The sequence below is a fragment of the Pipistrellus hanaki genome (genome assembly GCF_964339955.1).
Source record: "Pipistrellus hanaki genome assembly, chromosome: 17".
In the NCBI taxonomy this organism is placed as follows: Eukaryota; Metazoa; Chordata; class Mammalia; order Chiroptera; family Vespertilionidae; genus Pipistrellus; species Pipistrellus hanaki.
This window is the reverse complement of record NC_140519.1, coordinates 11,045,994-11,063,496: the sequence shown is the minus strand read 5'-3', so window position 1 is coordinate 11,063,496 and position 17,503 is coordinate 11,045,994. Positions and strand designations below refer to the sequence as shown.

At 42.2% G+C, this 17,503-nt stretch overlaps 1 protein-coding gene across 12 annotated transcripts in view; it reads right to left on the bottom strand.

Moving 5' to 3' along the window:
• Positions 1-17,503, bottom strand: part of ST18 (ST18 C2H2C-type zinc finger transcription factor) — a 124,209-nt gene that overhangs the window by 88,915 nt on the left and 17,791 nt on the right. For 5 of the 12 annotated variants that reach the window (XM_084864828.1, XM_084864822.1, XM_084864826.1 and 2 more), the window contains 2 exons: positions 10,532-10,574; positions 599-797 (listed from right to left, as the gene is read on the bottom strand). The gene's annotated coding sequence lies outside the window, so the exon portion shown is untranslated. Of the gene's footprint in view, positions 1-598; positions 976-10,531; positions 10,578-17,503 lie in introns of those variants that run through there. The other 7 variants (XM_084864829.1, XM_084864830.1, XM_084864834.1 and 4 more) reach the window with 5 other exon arrangements.

The following is a 17,503-nucleotide window of genomic DNA, read 5'->3' as shown; positions in this document are numbered from 1 at the left end:
GCTTTCCTTCATTCCGCGCTGCTGCCTGGTGGTCAGTGCATGTCAACTCTCCGTCAGTCAAACTCCCGAGGGGACACTTTGCATGTTAGGCTTTTATATATATAGATGTCTTCAACTTACCAGGGAAACTGGGCACGAAAGACCCTCTATTCGCACTGTTATTTTACTTCCAACCACCAAAGGAGAAAGTTCATACAAACTCGGAATGTGCTACCCTCAAGTCACAAGACGGATCGAAACTCAGCCTGCTGGTGTGCAAGGCTCTCTTGGAAGAGGCTGTCCTAAAACTCAACTAATTCTTCTTGCCACTGAGTTAACCTGTTTTCCAGGAAGCAGTTTGCCCTTGGTTTGCTTTGCACTCAGACAGAAAGCACAGAGCTATAGCACTTCTATTTGGTCTCAGGGATAAGAACAGAATCCGTCTGCAGGCCACGTGGCCCTTGAGAGAGAACTATGAAATTCGGGGCAGTGCAACTCAGCATCTTAGAGGGCCTGTTCATACCAACATCACATATATCACACACACTGAACATGCTTCTCTCTGGCAGTTCTGGTATTCTAAAACACACACACACACACACACACACACACCACCAACCTTCCTTGCCGACTGCTCTCGTCCCGTGTTTTACCCTTTGCAGTGGATTGAAGTGACCGGCTTCGTATGAACCATAGATTTCTCTGTGACTTGCAAGGTTTGACCACACATGAAGCAGATGCTTCTTCAACTCCAAGTCGGCAACTGCGGCTCCCGGGAAGAAGAGGGACGGAAACCTCTCAAGTGCTAGAGTAGCCTCCTGCCAGGAAGCAAGAATTGAAAAGGAGCATGGGAGTTGGGGAATTCTTAGTCTGTGGTCGGTGGCAGCCAAAAATACGTAAAAAACACTTTTCCCTACAAATGTGTTTGGCTTATTCTGCCTCACCCTCGGTTCAGAAAGAGTTCTGAAGCTTCCCACCTGCCCGTTCCCCCTTTGTCTGCCAGACCCGAACCTAAGACAAAAGATCCTGGAAAACAGTCCCCAACTGGCAGGCAAAGCCCTTTCTAAATCCTAAAAGTAATGGCTTTTTTGTCTAATACCCTATCGTGTTATGTATTTATTAGCAATACGTTTTTCCATTTATTTTCCCAAAGATTGCCAATAAAGCAGGGAATCGCATAAGGGAGTAGCTGTAAACCCTCCGAGTTCCCTAATGTCAAAGTCATTAGCATCAGAATAAGCACACAGCAGCATATCATCTGCACAATTGCAATCTTTTTTTTTACTACTTTTAATAGCGTTCCTCCAAGGGCTCGTTTTCAACTTTCTTCGGTGGCGAGTCGGCTCTCAGGGGAAAAGCGGCTTCCTGATGCTCGAAGCTTCCACCCCACAGCCTGGCCGTTGGCTGTCAGACGCACCAGGCCTCTGCCCTGACCCCATCTGCTGCCGCTCCCCTCCCCTCCCCAGGGACCAGAGCGAAGGCTGCACAGCTGAGATCCACTCGGAGACGTGGGCAGAGGGCTGGGGCAAAATGCAACTTTGGAAACATGATTTCTCACACACACACACACACACACACACACACATACACACACATACACACACACATACACACACACACACACACAGGCTCAAAAAGTCCCAAGGACACAAAATACATATGGAACGTGCAAGCCCTTCGGGTGCTCTTCATTCCCTGTGTCCATCATCACTCACCCCATCATCCTCTCGGCTGGTGCCGCTGAAATCGGTTCCCTCCATCCCCTGCCTGGGCCCTCTATTTATATTTTGAAGGCAATCCCTTAAAACCCCATTTTTTTAAAAATATATTTTATTGATTTTTTTTTGATTTTTTTTTTACAGAGAGGAAGGGAGAGGGTTAGAGAGTTAGAAACATCCATCAGCTGCCTCCTGCACACTCCCCACTGGGGGTGTGTCCACAACCAACGTACATGCCCTTGACCGGAATCGAACCTGGGACCCCTGAGTCCACAGGCCGACGCTCTAGCCACTGAGCCAAACTGGCTAGAGCAAAACCCCATTTTTATTCATTGCCACACTTTAATCTCTTTTGCTAATCTTAAACCACTTTATAACACTTAAGGTCTCACTAAAATGTTTATGGGAAATACGCATTTTGGAAGTCAGCTGACCTGGTCAAGACTTGGGATCTTGACCAACCTCCCACACCTGGCAACAGAGTTCGTTCTAGCTGCACACTGAAGCTCGTATTTTTCTAAAACAGCAATCGTAAGAGATAAAACGGCATGACAACTAAGGTGTTAGTCATCTAATGGGCTGCTGAATCTTTAAGTGTGCACTCCTAAGACATGTCTCTGTGACCCTGGGCAGTGTTTCCCAGTGGTTAGAGCCTTCCCCCATGAACTGAAGGATCTCAGGTTTGACTTCCGGTCAAGGGCACATACCTGCGTTGCAGATTTGATCCCTAGCCTTGGCCAGGGTGGGTGCAGGAGGCAACTAATGCATGTGTCTCTCACGCACCAATGTTCCTCTCTCTTTCTCTGTCTCCCCCCTCTCTCTCTTCCTCGCTCCCTCCCTTCAACTCCCTCTAAAAATTAATAGAAAAAAGTATCCTCGGGAGGATTACCAAAACAAAGGCACGGCTTTACTTGTTTAATGGAGTCATCGCAAAGTACTCCATTTGCCGGCTTTACTATGTGCCAGTAATTAGGGACTCAGTTCTTTACAGCTGCTTCCTGGGTGCGTCCCTGCCTCTGAAAGGGCTTTTTAAACCTATGACACAATGTAATGAATCTGCTGTGTTATTAAGAGCAAAAAAGGCATATCAGATTATATTTGATTGGGAGGCGGTGAATGACCTACAGTGAGATGATGTATATGTCAGTTGTATCCTTAAAGCAGAGAATCACAGATTTACCTGTCTTTCCAAACCAAATAGTAATAATAATAATAAAAATTAAAAAAAAACCTGCAACATTTAAAAACAATCCTCCAACTAGACTCAAAGTAAAAAATGGGATGAGAAGACAAATAAGTGTAACGTGAAATGCATGTACCCTGTTTCCCCGAAAATAAGACAGTGTCTTATATTAATTTTTTCTCCCAAAGTTGCGCTAGGTCTTATTTTCAGGGGATGTCTTATCTTTCCATGCGCTCACTAGGTCTTATTTTCGGAGGATGTCTTATTTTCGGGGAAACACGGTAGCACTTGGCGCCCTGTAATATAACTGAGATGATGAGCTCACCACAGCCACCCACTGGTTCCTGGGATTTGCGGGTCTATTTCAGTCAGGTTGCAAAGGCACAACAGGGCCCGCCCAGAATCAGTGTCTTAAGAAGTAAAATAAAAGCAGCAGCATGCCAGCACGTTTACCTGAGCATTGCTACCTCCATCTCCACAACTTCTAATAGTTCGAGTCTCTTACTCACTCTTCTGTCTTTAACATCTTGACCAACCATTCATTAGTTGGAATGATGGAGGGTGGGGGCGGGGTCCTTCTCACTTGTTTATTTTTGTGAATGGCATAGCAAGTCCTTTGCAGCTCTAAGTGTCCAGCTGTAGTTTTATATTCATCGGTGTGATATTTTAAGTTAGAGTTCAATTTCGTATAAACTTTAAGGATGTCTTTGCCCGGACAATCAAATTCTTCGGTTTTCCATTTCCCGTTTTGCTGGATTAAATTTCCCATGAATTTGTAAGCCCCTTACTTCCTGATCAATGAGCTATAGAATTGTTTTCTTCCCATTATAGCAAGAAACATTTAGAAATTGAGTCACAAAAATTCTGTAAGCCAGTTGCCACTTTACACTGATGCCTAAAAGATGACAGTCTAGTTAGCCCTCCAGGTGGGTATTCGGCATACGCTGCATTGGCTGGAGCAGGTGAAGAAAAGTGGTGAGTTTCATGTAAGTTGCTTTAGGCCAGTGGTCGGCAAACTCATTAGTCAACAGAGCCAAATATTAACAGTACAACGACTGAAATTTCTTTTGAGAGCCAAATTTTTTAAACTTAAACTTCTTCTAACGCCACTTCTTCAAAATAGACTTGCCCAGGCCGTGGTATTTTGTGGACACTCAACGGGCCAAAGAGCCAGATGTGGCTCGAAAGCTAGTTTGCTGACCAGGGCTTTAGGCAAAGAAAAACAATGTGGCCCTGGATGGTTTGGCTCAGTGGATAGAGCATCCGCCTGCAGACTGAAGGGTCCCGGGTTCAATTCCGGTCAAGGGCACATGCCCGGGGTTGTGGGCTCAGTCTCCAATAGGGGGCGTGCAGGAGGCATCCAATCAATTATTCTCTCTCATCATTGATGTTTCTCTCTCTTCCTCTCCCTTCCTCTCTGAAATAAAAAAGGAGAGAGGAAAACAGAGGGGAGGGGAAGGGAGGGGAAGGGAGGGGAACGGAGGGGAGGGGAGGGGAGGGGAGGAAAGAAGAGGGGAGGGGAGGGGAGAGGAGGGGAGAGAGGGGAGGGGAGGGGAGGGGAGGGAAGGGAAGGGAGAGGAGGGAGGGAGGGGGGGAATGGAGTGGAGGGGAGGGGAGGGGAGGGGAGGGAACTGGAGGGAGGGGAGGGAGGGAGTGGAGGGGAGGGAACTGGAGGGGAGGGGAGGGGAGGGAGGGGAGGGGAGGGAACTGGAGGGGAGGGAGGGGAGGGGAGGGAACTGGAGGGGAGGGAGGGGAGGGAGTGGAGGGGAGGGAACTGGAGGGGAGGGGAGGGAGGGGAGGGGAGAGAGGGGAGGGGAGGGGAGGGGAGGGAAGGGAAGGGAGAGGAGGGAGGGAGGGGGGAATGGAGTGGAGGGGAGGGGAGGGGAGGGGAGGGAACTGGAGGGGAGGGGAGGGGAGGGAGTGGAGGGGAGGGGAGGGGAGGGGAGGGGAGGGAGGGGAGGGGAGGGGAGGGAACTGGAGGGGAGGGGAGGGGAGCCACAAGCTTTCCTTTTACCATTAGCCCATCATCAGGCCCCTGATCCCACTAGGGGCGGAGAAGAGCTTCCGGGGCATGAACGCTCTGCGGGGAAACTGCTCCCGCTGTGGAGTGAGCCAGGGCGCCCCTCCTTTCAGGAGGATGTTTGGGTTTTAACTCATTACACAGCCAACCAGATGAAGCCTCTGCTATTAGCAGTCAAGTTGCTTTTCCCGATCCATTTTGAACATTTTTTTCTTTTGGCTTCCCCACGTGGCCACTGAAGTTCAAATGTCAATAAAACTTGTTATGCAGTATAGTTTGTGCTTTGGAAAGAACAAAACTAAGACTGGCCCATGTACAACACTTCCACAGATGGATTTCATTGGTTCTCCCTGGCTTGCTCGGGTTTATACAATTCTTTTTTTTTTTTTTTTTTCAAGGAATTCTAAGTACAAGGAGTGCAAAGGCAACTCAGCTCTCTCAGAAAACGCAATTTCTGTTTTGCAAACTGCGGAAGTCGTACCGAGCGCCCGCGCTTCAAACAACTCCTGTTCCCACCGTCTCTGAAGTAATTGTACTTGTCCTCGCAGGCATTAGTGTCCGTGTTTGTCCTTCGAGCACACGGGCCTCTTCCCTCCCCCCCCCCCCCTCCCCCCCGACTCCGGTAACTTGTGCCAGACCCGTGTTCCTCAGGGCAAGAGAATTTGACTTTCACCTGATTTCAGTAACAAAATCGCCCTCGCAGACCCCTCCCGCCTGGCTGCCATTAACATAACTGCATTTAGATGCTATTCATGACGGATAATTCCAACACCTTGTGGGGAGGGAAAAGTTGCATGCTGTAAACATTATAAACATATTCAAATAAGCTTAGCACAATCTGCCATGCTTATTTCTGCCTAGATCATGGACCAGTGAAATGGTTAATGCAAATGGATTTATAATTTGCTTTGGGGGGCCAGTTTCTTCTCCTTATTTATTAGCCCAGCTGATGGGGCAGATTTGATGAGGCACTTCTGGAATAATTGAGTCATCACACAAAGAAGGCTGCTAGCATTCAGAGTGGTTTTATCAGCAGCAAGCAGGCCTGATTACTGACAATTACACTCTGATCCGGTGATGGAGGAGAAAGAGCCAACGAGTGGGAAATGTCCGTGTTTCTATCCAGGAATAATTTCTACATTCATTTTACATGCTAAGTGTTTCCTATCTCTGCATAATAAACTGTAAACAGGAATAGATGGCACAATGTCCCTTAATATTTCCTGGTAATGAAGACACAAATGTACAGTGAGTGCTGATAAATATAGATGAAACATAAGCTATTCTCCTAGTCTGCATTGTTACCTTTAAAACAAATGCGTTTTGGTGGTAAAAGCATCATCATGGCTAATGCAAAAAAATGACAGAAGATTGAAACTGTCCTTGTAACTACACAGAAACTTTGTGAAAGTCCTGTTAATCACCGCCATTTCAGAGGTTGGGGAGCGAAGGTGAGATGCTGGAAACCACATCATTTTTGTTTCTCAACAGTCAACCTGGAAGAGCTCCTTGGCTTAGATTCAGGGAGAAACAACGCTGAAAGTGACCTCCATCAGCGCTCAGAGAGCGGATCTCCACGCTACCCCGAGAAGCAGCACAGCTGGCCAGGGAGACACCTTCTTGGTGTCCTTCATGCCAGCCATGCCAGCCATGGGCGTCCATGTCCCTTCCCTTGGGACTCTCAACACCACGTTGACCAAGAGCAAGTCAGGTCAGACCCCAGGCTGCATGATTCGCCATGGAGCGCAGGGCACGGCTGTCCTTACTACTTGTTTGTGACGTGGTTTATGAACCAAACACTCTGAGCAGAAATGCATCTCCCGGAGATAATCGCATTAAGCTGGCTTTCCCTCCTCCGACTGAGAATCTAGTGTGAAACGCCCAGAGGAAAGAGCGCTCAGATTTCTTAAAGCGCTGCTATAGATTTCGGTGGGGGGAAGAAAAACGTTCATTTCCGGGAATATATCAAGAGTTTCCTCTTCTAAAAAGCCAACCGGGTGTGCGGCCCTAGACACAATACAGGACCTGCTTGGTTCTGTTTGTGTCATTCTTTCCCGAAAGCCCCTTCCTGGCTTCCAAAGAAATAAAAGTTATCCTCTGTTCTCTATGGTAACTATGGAAACTCTGTTCTGTTAAACTAGGCACTCAACTCCCAGGCTTGTGTTGCCATTAAATGTGCTATTTTGAATAAATCCATACTACACATGCATACAATGTCAAACCGTTTTGAATAAAGTTCAGAGAGCCACTTGTTGCTTCAAATATGAGGCTTTTTATTAGGTAAAGGGAATTTTCTTTTTTTAAAGCTATTTTGTTATATAGTTTATTATAAAATATGCTTTATAACTTAGGTGCTTTCTGCTTTCCTTTATCCATTTTATAAGGTATTTTAGAATTTTTTCCCCAACAAGTCTGCTGTTTTTCCCAACAGTAGCTGTTTGTTTTTCATGGAGATAAAAAATAACAATCATAATAAAGTTATTTATCATCATTATGTGACTAGGAAGTATGAAATGGGAAAACCTACTGAAATTTACAAAGAAAATGACGTGATTCTCAGTTGATGAGGACAATGGGCACTGGATTTTTGCAGCATTTTAATCTCACTCCAGTGTTTAACTTAATATGCATTATTTTAATACAAGTACCTTTCTCCTAAAAATATATACTATTGGCTCAATGTGAATGCTATGCTAGACAGCGGGCAGTAAAAGATATATAAACCTCAACTCTTGTCCTCATGAGTACAGACCAGCAAATTGATTCCAGTAAGTGGGAAGTATGGCTACGGAGAGAGGCAGAAGGGAAAATGGGAGCGCAGGCTTAGACCAGCCTGGGGAAAAAAGCTTCTAGAAAATGATTACTTTAGAATTCATCCCTAGAGAGATTCAAAGAACTTTAACTAAAATAAATAAATGTCCCCCAAGACCAATTGGAAAGATGCAAAGAGTCAACATCGTGATTGGTTCCGTTACACGATGTATTAAGCCAGAGAGTTGCAAAAGGGTCAAAGGAGAGTAGATGGTAAAATGAAATGTCTGCGATTAAATGTTTAGAAATTGTGCATTTCATTTGTTGCTTTCAAAGAAACTTTTCCCTTCAGAGCCAGAACCGCAGAATCTATCCGCTGAAATGGGATGTCTCGCTCCTGTTGGGGCTCAAGGGACAGTATTTCACAGAAGTGATGTGTCCCCAAAGTGTTTGGATGGCACCTTCATCTTGACTATCATGCTTGGCCTGGTTTTATACTCACTCCTGTCCACTTCCTGTTCTCTGTGCCCAGTATAGTAAGCTCATGGGAGTGAGAGGCCAGGTCCTGTTGACCTTGTATGGTGACATAACGGTTGCAACCAGAGTAGGGGAATTGAATTGAAACAAACAAATAATAACCCTCTTCAGATGCCTGGGATACTTCATTAATTGTAGTTCAATACAAAACATCCCAGGTACACAGCATCTAGGATTCTATAGAGTAAGACTGTTTCTGTTTTGTTTCTATGCCAACTAAAGAGAATTTGCCTTTTTGTCTTCCCTTATGTTGAAGATGTCAGTCAGCTCCCAAATGCAAAGAAGAGCAAACATGACCTTTTTGTGGTCAGCTTTTACCTAATGTCTACTATCACTTAATTTATATAAGAAGCCCAGTTTGTGATTTGATGTGGTTCTTTTGTGAAAACAAAAACCAAAGGGAAAAATAGAAATACAGCCTATTTTTTCCTATTTGGCATGAAAATAATCTAAAAGATCTCCAACTCACTCAACCTATACCCAAGTTCCCAGTTTTTATATCTCACTTTTCCTACATATGCTGTGTCAGAATGTCCTGACTATTATGCACTTACATTTTATTTCAAACTAATGACATTTGTACTGGAGATAAAGTAGCACTAATCATGAGGAAAGACAAAAGAAATCTTTTATTTTGCTCAAAATAGTAAGTGACAGTATCTTCTAACTAATGATAGCTCACCTTGACTGAACTCTTCACAAGAAGCATTTTGTCACTATTTATATGCACTTTCTCCTGAGTCCGAATGGCCTGCCTATGGGGAAGGTGCTATCAATTTCCCATAAGAATAAAGGCAACAAAGTGAGCTCACTGCCTTACCCACTGTCCCCACGGGTGGCTAGATGTTCCAATAACATGTACTCATTTGCACTTTGGATGATAGGCATTGTGTTCACACGAATATCACGTGGAGAATTATTTTTGGAGTGGGGAGAGGTATAGCAAAGCAGAAGATAGGAATCCCAAAGTTGGTGACAATCACCATTAGCATCTACTAAGTGAACCTTCCAATTCCTAACGACTCTCAGTCTTTCCCTAACCGTTGGCCTGTAGTCTTATGGGGTCCCAGGTCAGATTGTGGATAGAGCGTTGACCTGCGGACTGAAGGGCTCCAGATTCAATTCCGGTCAAGGGCATGTACCTTGGTTGCAGGCACATTCCCAGTAGGGGTGTACAGGAGGCAGCTGATGGATGTTTCTCTCTCATCAATGTCTCTAACTATCCCTCTACCTTCCTCTCTGTAAAAAAAATCAATAAAATACTTTAAAAAAAAAAAAAAAAAAAGACTCCCAGTCTTGGGCTCTCACTCTTCACTCAAACACTGGAAACTCTTCATAGAATGTATATGGCCAACGGCAAAATACATCCCATCTATTGGCTGGCTTATTTATCTTCCATATTAGTTTCCTTTTGCTGTTGTAACACATTTTCACAAATGTAAAGTCAACACAGATATGTTCCTGTACAGCTGTGGAAGTCCGACGTCTGGTACGGTCGCACCAGGCTGAACTTTAAAGTCGGGCTATGGCTCTTCTGGAGGCCCCGGGAGGAGAATTCATTTTCTTGCTCATCTGGGCTGCTGGCAGCCTCCAGTTTCTTAGGATGCTAGGACTGAGGTCCCTATTTTCTTGCTGGTGGTACTCTAAGAGCTATTTTTAGACTCTAGGGGTCTCTGCATTCCTTGATTCATAGCTCCAGGTCTCCATCTTCAAAGCCGAAATTGGTAAGTTGAGTTCTTCTCAAATTGGCATCTCTCTGACCCATTCTTCTGCCTTTTTCTTAACTATGAACAGTGTGATTAGTTGGGCCTACCTGGCTAATCCAGGGTAATCTCTCTATCTCAATGTCCTTTATTTAATCACACTGCCTGGTGAGGTGACCTAGACACAGGTTTTAGGAATTAAGACATAGACATTTGGAGTGGGGGTGGGGAGATGGGAGATTGGAATGGGGGGTTGAGAACAAATATGTGATATCTTAATCAATAAAGAAATTAAAAAAAAAAGACAGACATTTTGGAGGGAGGAGGAGGGGGAGACAGGCATTATTCTGCCTACCGAATTCCTTAACTATGAACGTGAATTTCAATTGTGTTAACGTGTTAATGCTCCTTATATGAGACAAGTGAAGTCATAAGTCAAGATGAGCAGGTAGACACACTTCTCAAAAATATAAGGATGCATCTCAAATTACCACGATGATACGAACAGTGATAAAGTCAAAGATTTTGGGTTGTCCCCTAAACACAAGTGCTTCAATAACTCAAGTTTGTGAAGGGCATTGAAAGTGAGGGATTACTTTTCTTTGGGGGAAAACTTTAGTTTAAAATAGTCTTCACTTACCTTCACTCACACCCATTGGATTTGAACTGGAGAGTTTCCATTGCTACTGACAAGAAGCATCATCAGAGGAAAAATGAAAAAAAAAAAAAAAAAGGAAAGAAAGAAAGAAAGAAAGAAAAAACTTAATTAAGTAGTAATTAGGCACAGCTTATTGACTATATAAAACAATCCTTTCAAGTGATTTACACACTGACTATTCATGTATGGGTTGGGGTAAGACCAATCTTCCATAGTCAAGCAAAATATTCCTTAGAAAGAATTCTCCCCCAACAAGCAAAATAAGTGTCTACTGCTTTCAGAAAATGCTTTTTAAATTTGAGCCCTATTGTATAGAAGTACATTTGAGAACCTTTTCTAGGGACACACCTGAGAGTGAACGTGAAAATTATCAATGACAGTCTTTAAAAAAAAAAAAAAAAAAAAAAAGAATCAGTGGTTTAACACTAATTTCTAATCAGATCCTACAGAAAGGAACAGCCCGCATGGCAGCTGTACTTTTCCCAGGGTTAATTACCTTTCTCTGCTCTCTGCTAATGAGTCAGCTGTTCCTGTCATCGCACACTACACTGGTTCATCTGGAGTTCTAGCTGTGGACAAACACCGAGTGACAGTCCTATTTACATAGGGGGGTGGGGGGGGGGTTGTTGTGCAAAAATTTCAAAAGGATTTTTTTAATCCTTTAATTCTCCTGTGTTTCCATGCTAAAAAAATATTTTCGCAAATCAGATTTTACTTGGTCAACTATTCTTTTCCTCCACTGCATTCGTCACTGGCAAATGCAAAATGCCAAATGCTTAGGACGAAGCAAACTTCAGCACTGCCTCCCAAGAATGCTTTGTTTTACTAATTCCTTAGCATCATAACGATTACCCTGTCTAAGACAGAGCCTGGAAAATCTGCAACTTCTTCACTGGTTATAAAGACTTTCTAAAAAGATTCACTACCAAAAATTAAAGTCCGAGGTAGAAAATAATCTCATGTGAAAAGACACAAAACATAACTTGGGTTTATTTGTATATGCAAAGTGAATTAGAAACTGAGTTTTTGAAAAAATTTCGACTTTCACCTAATATGTCTAGATCATTGTGTGATATATATATTATCTATATGTGGGATTATGGAATATATATACCATATACTAGACACAGGATTTATTACCCAGATAATAGCTCTGCTATCCAGATAATGGCTCTACTCTCCATCTCATAATCTAGACAGTGTGCCTTTAAATATTTTTTTAAATATTGCAACCAAGAGATTTATACATCTCTTTCCCTCACCTTTTGTTTTAAATTTCAAAGAGAACTAAGAGGAACATAAAATCAGTAAAGTATCCATTGAGTTCCACTTTGACAGCCTCCAAAATGCCTCTGAATAGAGGATACTCTCCCACTGGTGACATTCCTGCTGTAAACCTCAGATCAGTGGCTCTCCGTTTTTCATGTGCATCTGGATCACCTAGGCATTGTGTTACAAAGTAGGTCCTGACTCCGGCACCCTCAGGTCCGACATTGCTAATAAGGGCCCAGGTGTGCCTGCTGACCCATGGACCACACTTCGAATAGCAATGTCAGAGCAGAGGTTCCCACACTTTTGTTGGCATCAGAGCCATGGGCTTGTTAAAACACAGGTGACTGATGGGAAGTCTGTGATGAGGACTGAGGATGTACATTTCTATCCAGTTTTCAGATGATACCGGTGCTGGTGGTTTGGGGACTAAACTCTGAGAATCGTTGCCTTGGATATTTACCATCAGATGCACTGAAAAAACTCAGTTGCCAAAGGCTAACTGCATCCACATGAAACAGAAATGCTTCCACTTTATTCCAGAGTTGTTTGTCTGCTTTGTGTTTTAATACTTTATGATAGGAAGGAACAGATAAAAAGTGAATGTCCTGGCCTATCATTACAATGTACAACGAAGTACATTCTGAGAACCACTTCATAGTTTCCTGAACTTGATCTTCCCTTCAGATGGGCCCACGGATGTCAACACAGAAATAACAATTATTTACTCCTTCATCTCAGGTGTCATTAACAACTGCAAGCACACAAATTACAAATATAGGACTGCACAACATTTAAACGTGCCAAGAGCAAATACAATATGAAAATGAATTCATTAAGAATTATATAATACACACAAACTTCAATGTCAAGCAATGATGCAAAGTTCCTCGAGGCATTCATTATTTTGCCAGCTCTGGGAAATTCTCACCTTTTCTAAATGGTGTGAGTGTCTTATATGTATACACTGCATGAAGTGTCCTTTTCATTGCTTCTGTTTTGAAGAATATTATCCTGAAAACTTCTTGAAGGATGAAAAGCCTTTTAGTCTAATACTAAAGATATATTTGCATTGCTGTTCATGTAAATATCTCAGTGATAAACCTCTTAAAAGGGCATTTTGCAATGTAATGCATAGGAATACATATATACTGAGTGGTCAGATTATTATGGGTTCAGAGATCATAATAATCTGACCACTCAGTGTGTGTGTATATATATATGGCCCGGTGCATGAATTCATGCATGGGTGGGGTCTGGCCAGCCTGGCCAAGGGGAGGAGACATGAGTGGTTGGCCGGCCTGCCTGCTGGTCGAACTCCTGGTCGAGGGGACAATTTGCATATTAGCTTTTTATTATATAGAATATACACTGAGTGACCAGTTTACTATGTGTTCAGAGCTCATAACAATCTGGCCACTCAGTGTATTAGGAAGAGGAACGTGCAACCAGTTGGTGATAAGATAAATTACAGAATGAACCCTGGCTGAGTGTGGTACAGGAAAAACATGGAAGGTGAGTTTACAAACTAGTTACCCTCTGAGCAGAAATTAAGCACTTTAGCATTGGGCTGCTCCAATCAGAAAAAATATATATTTATTTATTTTCCTGAAACCCAAACTTGTTAAATAGGACTGCAGTGATGCTGGAGGAAGACGGCTTACTGTAAGAAATGTCAGTGAGCACATGAGGAAGGCTTTCAAGGGATAAATGCCACTCCTGGATTCTCACGCTCCTTATTTGGTTGTGCTCCCCCGCTGACATTGATTAACAAAGCTACTTTAAAATCATCAATCTCACCTCAATAGGAGCAGATGAGATGATAGTGTCACCGATAAGGAATTTGATTGTATCTGTGTAACTCACCCTTTCAGTACAGAACAGTATTAATTAATGAATTCATAATGTATTTACTCAAGTTTTCATTAAGCACCTATTCTTTTGGAGAAGAGGAGAAACTGTTTACATAAACAAGTGGAGTCCTCAGTAAGTGGAGAGGGGTTTATGGTGTGTGCATGAGGAATGCTCTAAGAGTATAGGCATTTCTGTTGTGGAAATCAAAGAAACAATAAAATAAAAAATCTCTGAGGAGCCCTAGCCAGTTTGACTAAGTGGATAGAGTGTCATTGGCCTGTGGAATGAAGGGTGCCAGGATCAATTCCGGTCAAGGGCATATGCCTCTGGTGCGCAACCAATCAACACATCAATAATGTTTCTCTCTGTGTGTCACTCCCCATCCCTTCCACTCTCTCTAAAAATCAATGGGGAAAAAATCCTCAGATGAGGATTGATTCATACACACACACACACACACACACACACACACACACACACACACACACACGTCTATGAGGAGATGTGGGTGCCCATTTACATTTTGGTAACTGGAGAGAACAATCTGCTGGGCTCCTTAAAAGCTCCCCTTCAGAAGTATGCCCATCAGGGTATGTAGTTTGAGCCAAGCACTCATAACCATACACATTGAGAAGAGAAGTACACTTAGTTAGCATGGACTGAGACTTCCTGTGAATATGGAGATCCTAAACTGATCTCTCTCCTTGGATGATTTTTAAGCGTTACAATGAGTCAGACTAAATGAGTGCCTTTGGTCATTTGACCATCTGGTTCTATCATTGTCTCCTGTGGTTAATCACAGGTCACTACAGTTCAGATCAGGCATTTTGTGCTATGCTTAACCAATTCCAGCCTATTAATTTTATTGCCTTTCATTGGTCAGTTGGTCTCTCTCTATATCACAATATTATTTTAGCTATAATCGTGACTGAGGGAATTTGACCTAAGTTTTCTGTCTGAAGTAACAGAATACATATTTTTTAGCTACATTCAAATTTTTCCCAAAAAGCGTGTGCAAGAAGAAAATACCTTGGGCTCAGCCAGTGTTGCTCAGTGGGTGAGCATCGATCTATGAGCCAAGAAGTCACAGTTCGATTCCCAGTCAGGGCACATGCCCGGATTATGGGCTCAATCCCTAGTAGGGGGTGTGGAGGAGGCAGCCGATCAATGATTTTCTCTCATCATTGATATTTCTACCATTCTCTCCCTCTCTCTACCTCTCTGAAGTCAATAAAAATATTTTTAATATATATTTTATTGATTTTTACAGAGAGGAAGAGAGAGGGATAGAGAGTTAGAAACATCAATGAGAGAGAATCATTGATCAGCTGCCTCTTGCACACTCCCTACTGGGGATTGTGCCTTGACTGGAATCGAACCCGGGACCTTTCAGTCTGCAGGCCGACACTCTATCCACTAAGCCAAACCAGTCAGGGCAATAAAAATATTTTTTTAAAGAAAAAGAAAATGCCTTGGAAGAACTATAGAATTCTTTCAAAGATGTAATTTACACAGTGTTTTCAAAGTGAATAATGGGAGTGCTCATGAAATGAAGACTTTTGTCTGAGTAATCTGGATGGGTTTCCATTTATTTTGTTAAATCCTCCTGTCTCGCATCTGGGTTCCATGTTCCCATAGGAAGCTATACCTACTCCCAGAATAGCACCTGGCTGCCAAAACCAGTTTGGCTCAGTGGACAGAGCATCGGCCTGCAGACTGAAAGGTCCGGAGTTCGATTCCAGTCAAGGTCATGTACCTTGGTTTTGGGCACATCCCTGGTAGGAGGTGTGCAGGAGGCAGCTGATCGATGATTCTCTCTCATCGATGTTTCTAACTCTCTATTCCTCTCTCTTCCTCTTTGTAAAAAATCAATAAAACATATTTTTTTTTAAAAAAAGAATAGCACCTGGCTGGCCCCATCATGAGTTGTTGACATGTTCATCATCAGCTTTGGATGAAAATTCCTGCAGGACAAGGAAGAGCTCCTCTTAGCTTCCCTTTCCTAGACAAGGTACTCAATGGGAGTGTTGACTATTTGAGTATCTGTTGACTATTTTAAAAAATAAAGAATATGATGAGTGTACTGCCTCTGCGATAATAAATTTTAAGAAAACAATGCATCAAATATTTAGAGATAAAACATTAAAATGTCTATAGCGTATAGCAAAAAGTTATGCAGGTGACAATATGCAGCTTAGATTATTTTATAATTATAATAAATGTAAGGCTTAAAGTAGATTATTATATTGTTGATTTTCTATCAGAAAACTAATACAGTAGAAAATAATCCTATGGATAGTTACTTGTAAATTGAGACTCATTTAAAAAAAATTTAAAATGGACCCAAAGCACATGTGATACTGCTATGCTGTTAACACATCTTTAATGCAAAGGGGAGAGAGTATTAAAATTTAAGGGCTATCACATCCAGTTCAATCATGTATTAAATTAGAAGAGTGACTGGTACATTACAAAAGCCTAAAGAAACTAAGTTGGGAATAAAAATAAATAAATAAATAATAAATTTAAAAAAAAAAAACAGGAAATAAAATAAAAAGATAATAGTGAAAATATAAATGAATGTGCTAAGAGACTTATTGACCTCAAATTAGACATTGGTGGTGGCGAATAGAAAGCAGTAGGCAATATCCTTAGGTGCCAAAAGGAGGCAAAAGGTAAAAACAAACAAAACCAGGTGAGGCTTTCAGCAAGAGCTGCCATTAATTAATTGTGTATGACTTCTAGGATTTTTATGGTTTCAAATCTAACATTTAAGTCTTTGATCATTGTATGTGATGTAAGAAGGTGGTCTAGTTTCTTTTCTTTCTTTCTTTCTTTTTGTACATACTTGTCCAATTTCCCCAACACACTTTATTGAATATACTATCTTTAGTCCATCGTATGTTTTTGCCTCCTTTGTCAAGAATTAATTGACTATAAAGGTGTGGGTTTATATCTGGGCTCTCTGTTCTGTCCCATCGATCTGTAAGTCTGTTTTTATGCTAGTACCAAACTGCTTTGATTACTGTGGCCTTGTAATATAGTTTGATATCAGGTATCGTGATTCCTCCAACTTTATTATTCCTTCTCAAGATCACCATTGTTTATTTAGGGTCTTTTATCTGAAGAAACCCAAAAGACTAATTCGAAAGAATATATGCTCATTGCAGCATTATTTATAATAGCCAAGGTTTGGAAACATCCCAAATGTCCAGCCATAGATGAGTGGATAAAAAAACTGTGGTAAATTTACACAATGGAATACTACTGAGCCATGAAAAAAGAAGAAAATTTTACCCTTTGTGTCAGCCTAGATGGACCTGGAGAACATTATGCTAAGTGAAATAAGCCAATCAGAGAAAGACAAAGAGCATATGATTTCACTCATATGTGGGATATAATAAACAAACTGAACTAGCAAGCAAAATAGAGACAGACTCATGGATAGAGAGAGAGCAGGCTGACAGCTCTGGGGTGGGGGTGGAGGAGACTGAAGTATGATAAAAATCATAAAAATGGCATATAGAGGCAACAGTGATAAATGATCTGGAAATGCTTTGATAATGACTGAAGACTGTGAGCACAGATTTAGAGTGGTGACATGCTTTGTTTCTGAACTAATACCAAGCTGAGTTTGAATCCTAACTTCGCACATTTACTAGTTCTGTGATTCCAGAATTGCATTTAATCTCCCTAATCTTCAGGTTCTTCATCCATAAAGAAGGTACAGTTATAGAACCTCACCCTAGAGCTGTGAGAATTACATGTCACCTATAAAAACATTGCACACAGTACAAATTCTATGAATTATATGATCCAGAAAGAGATCTG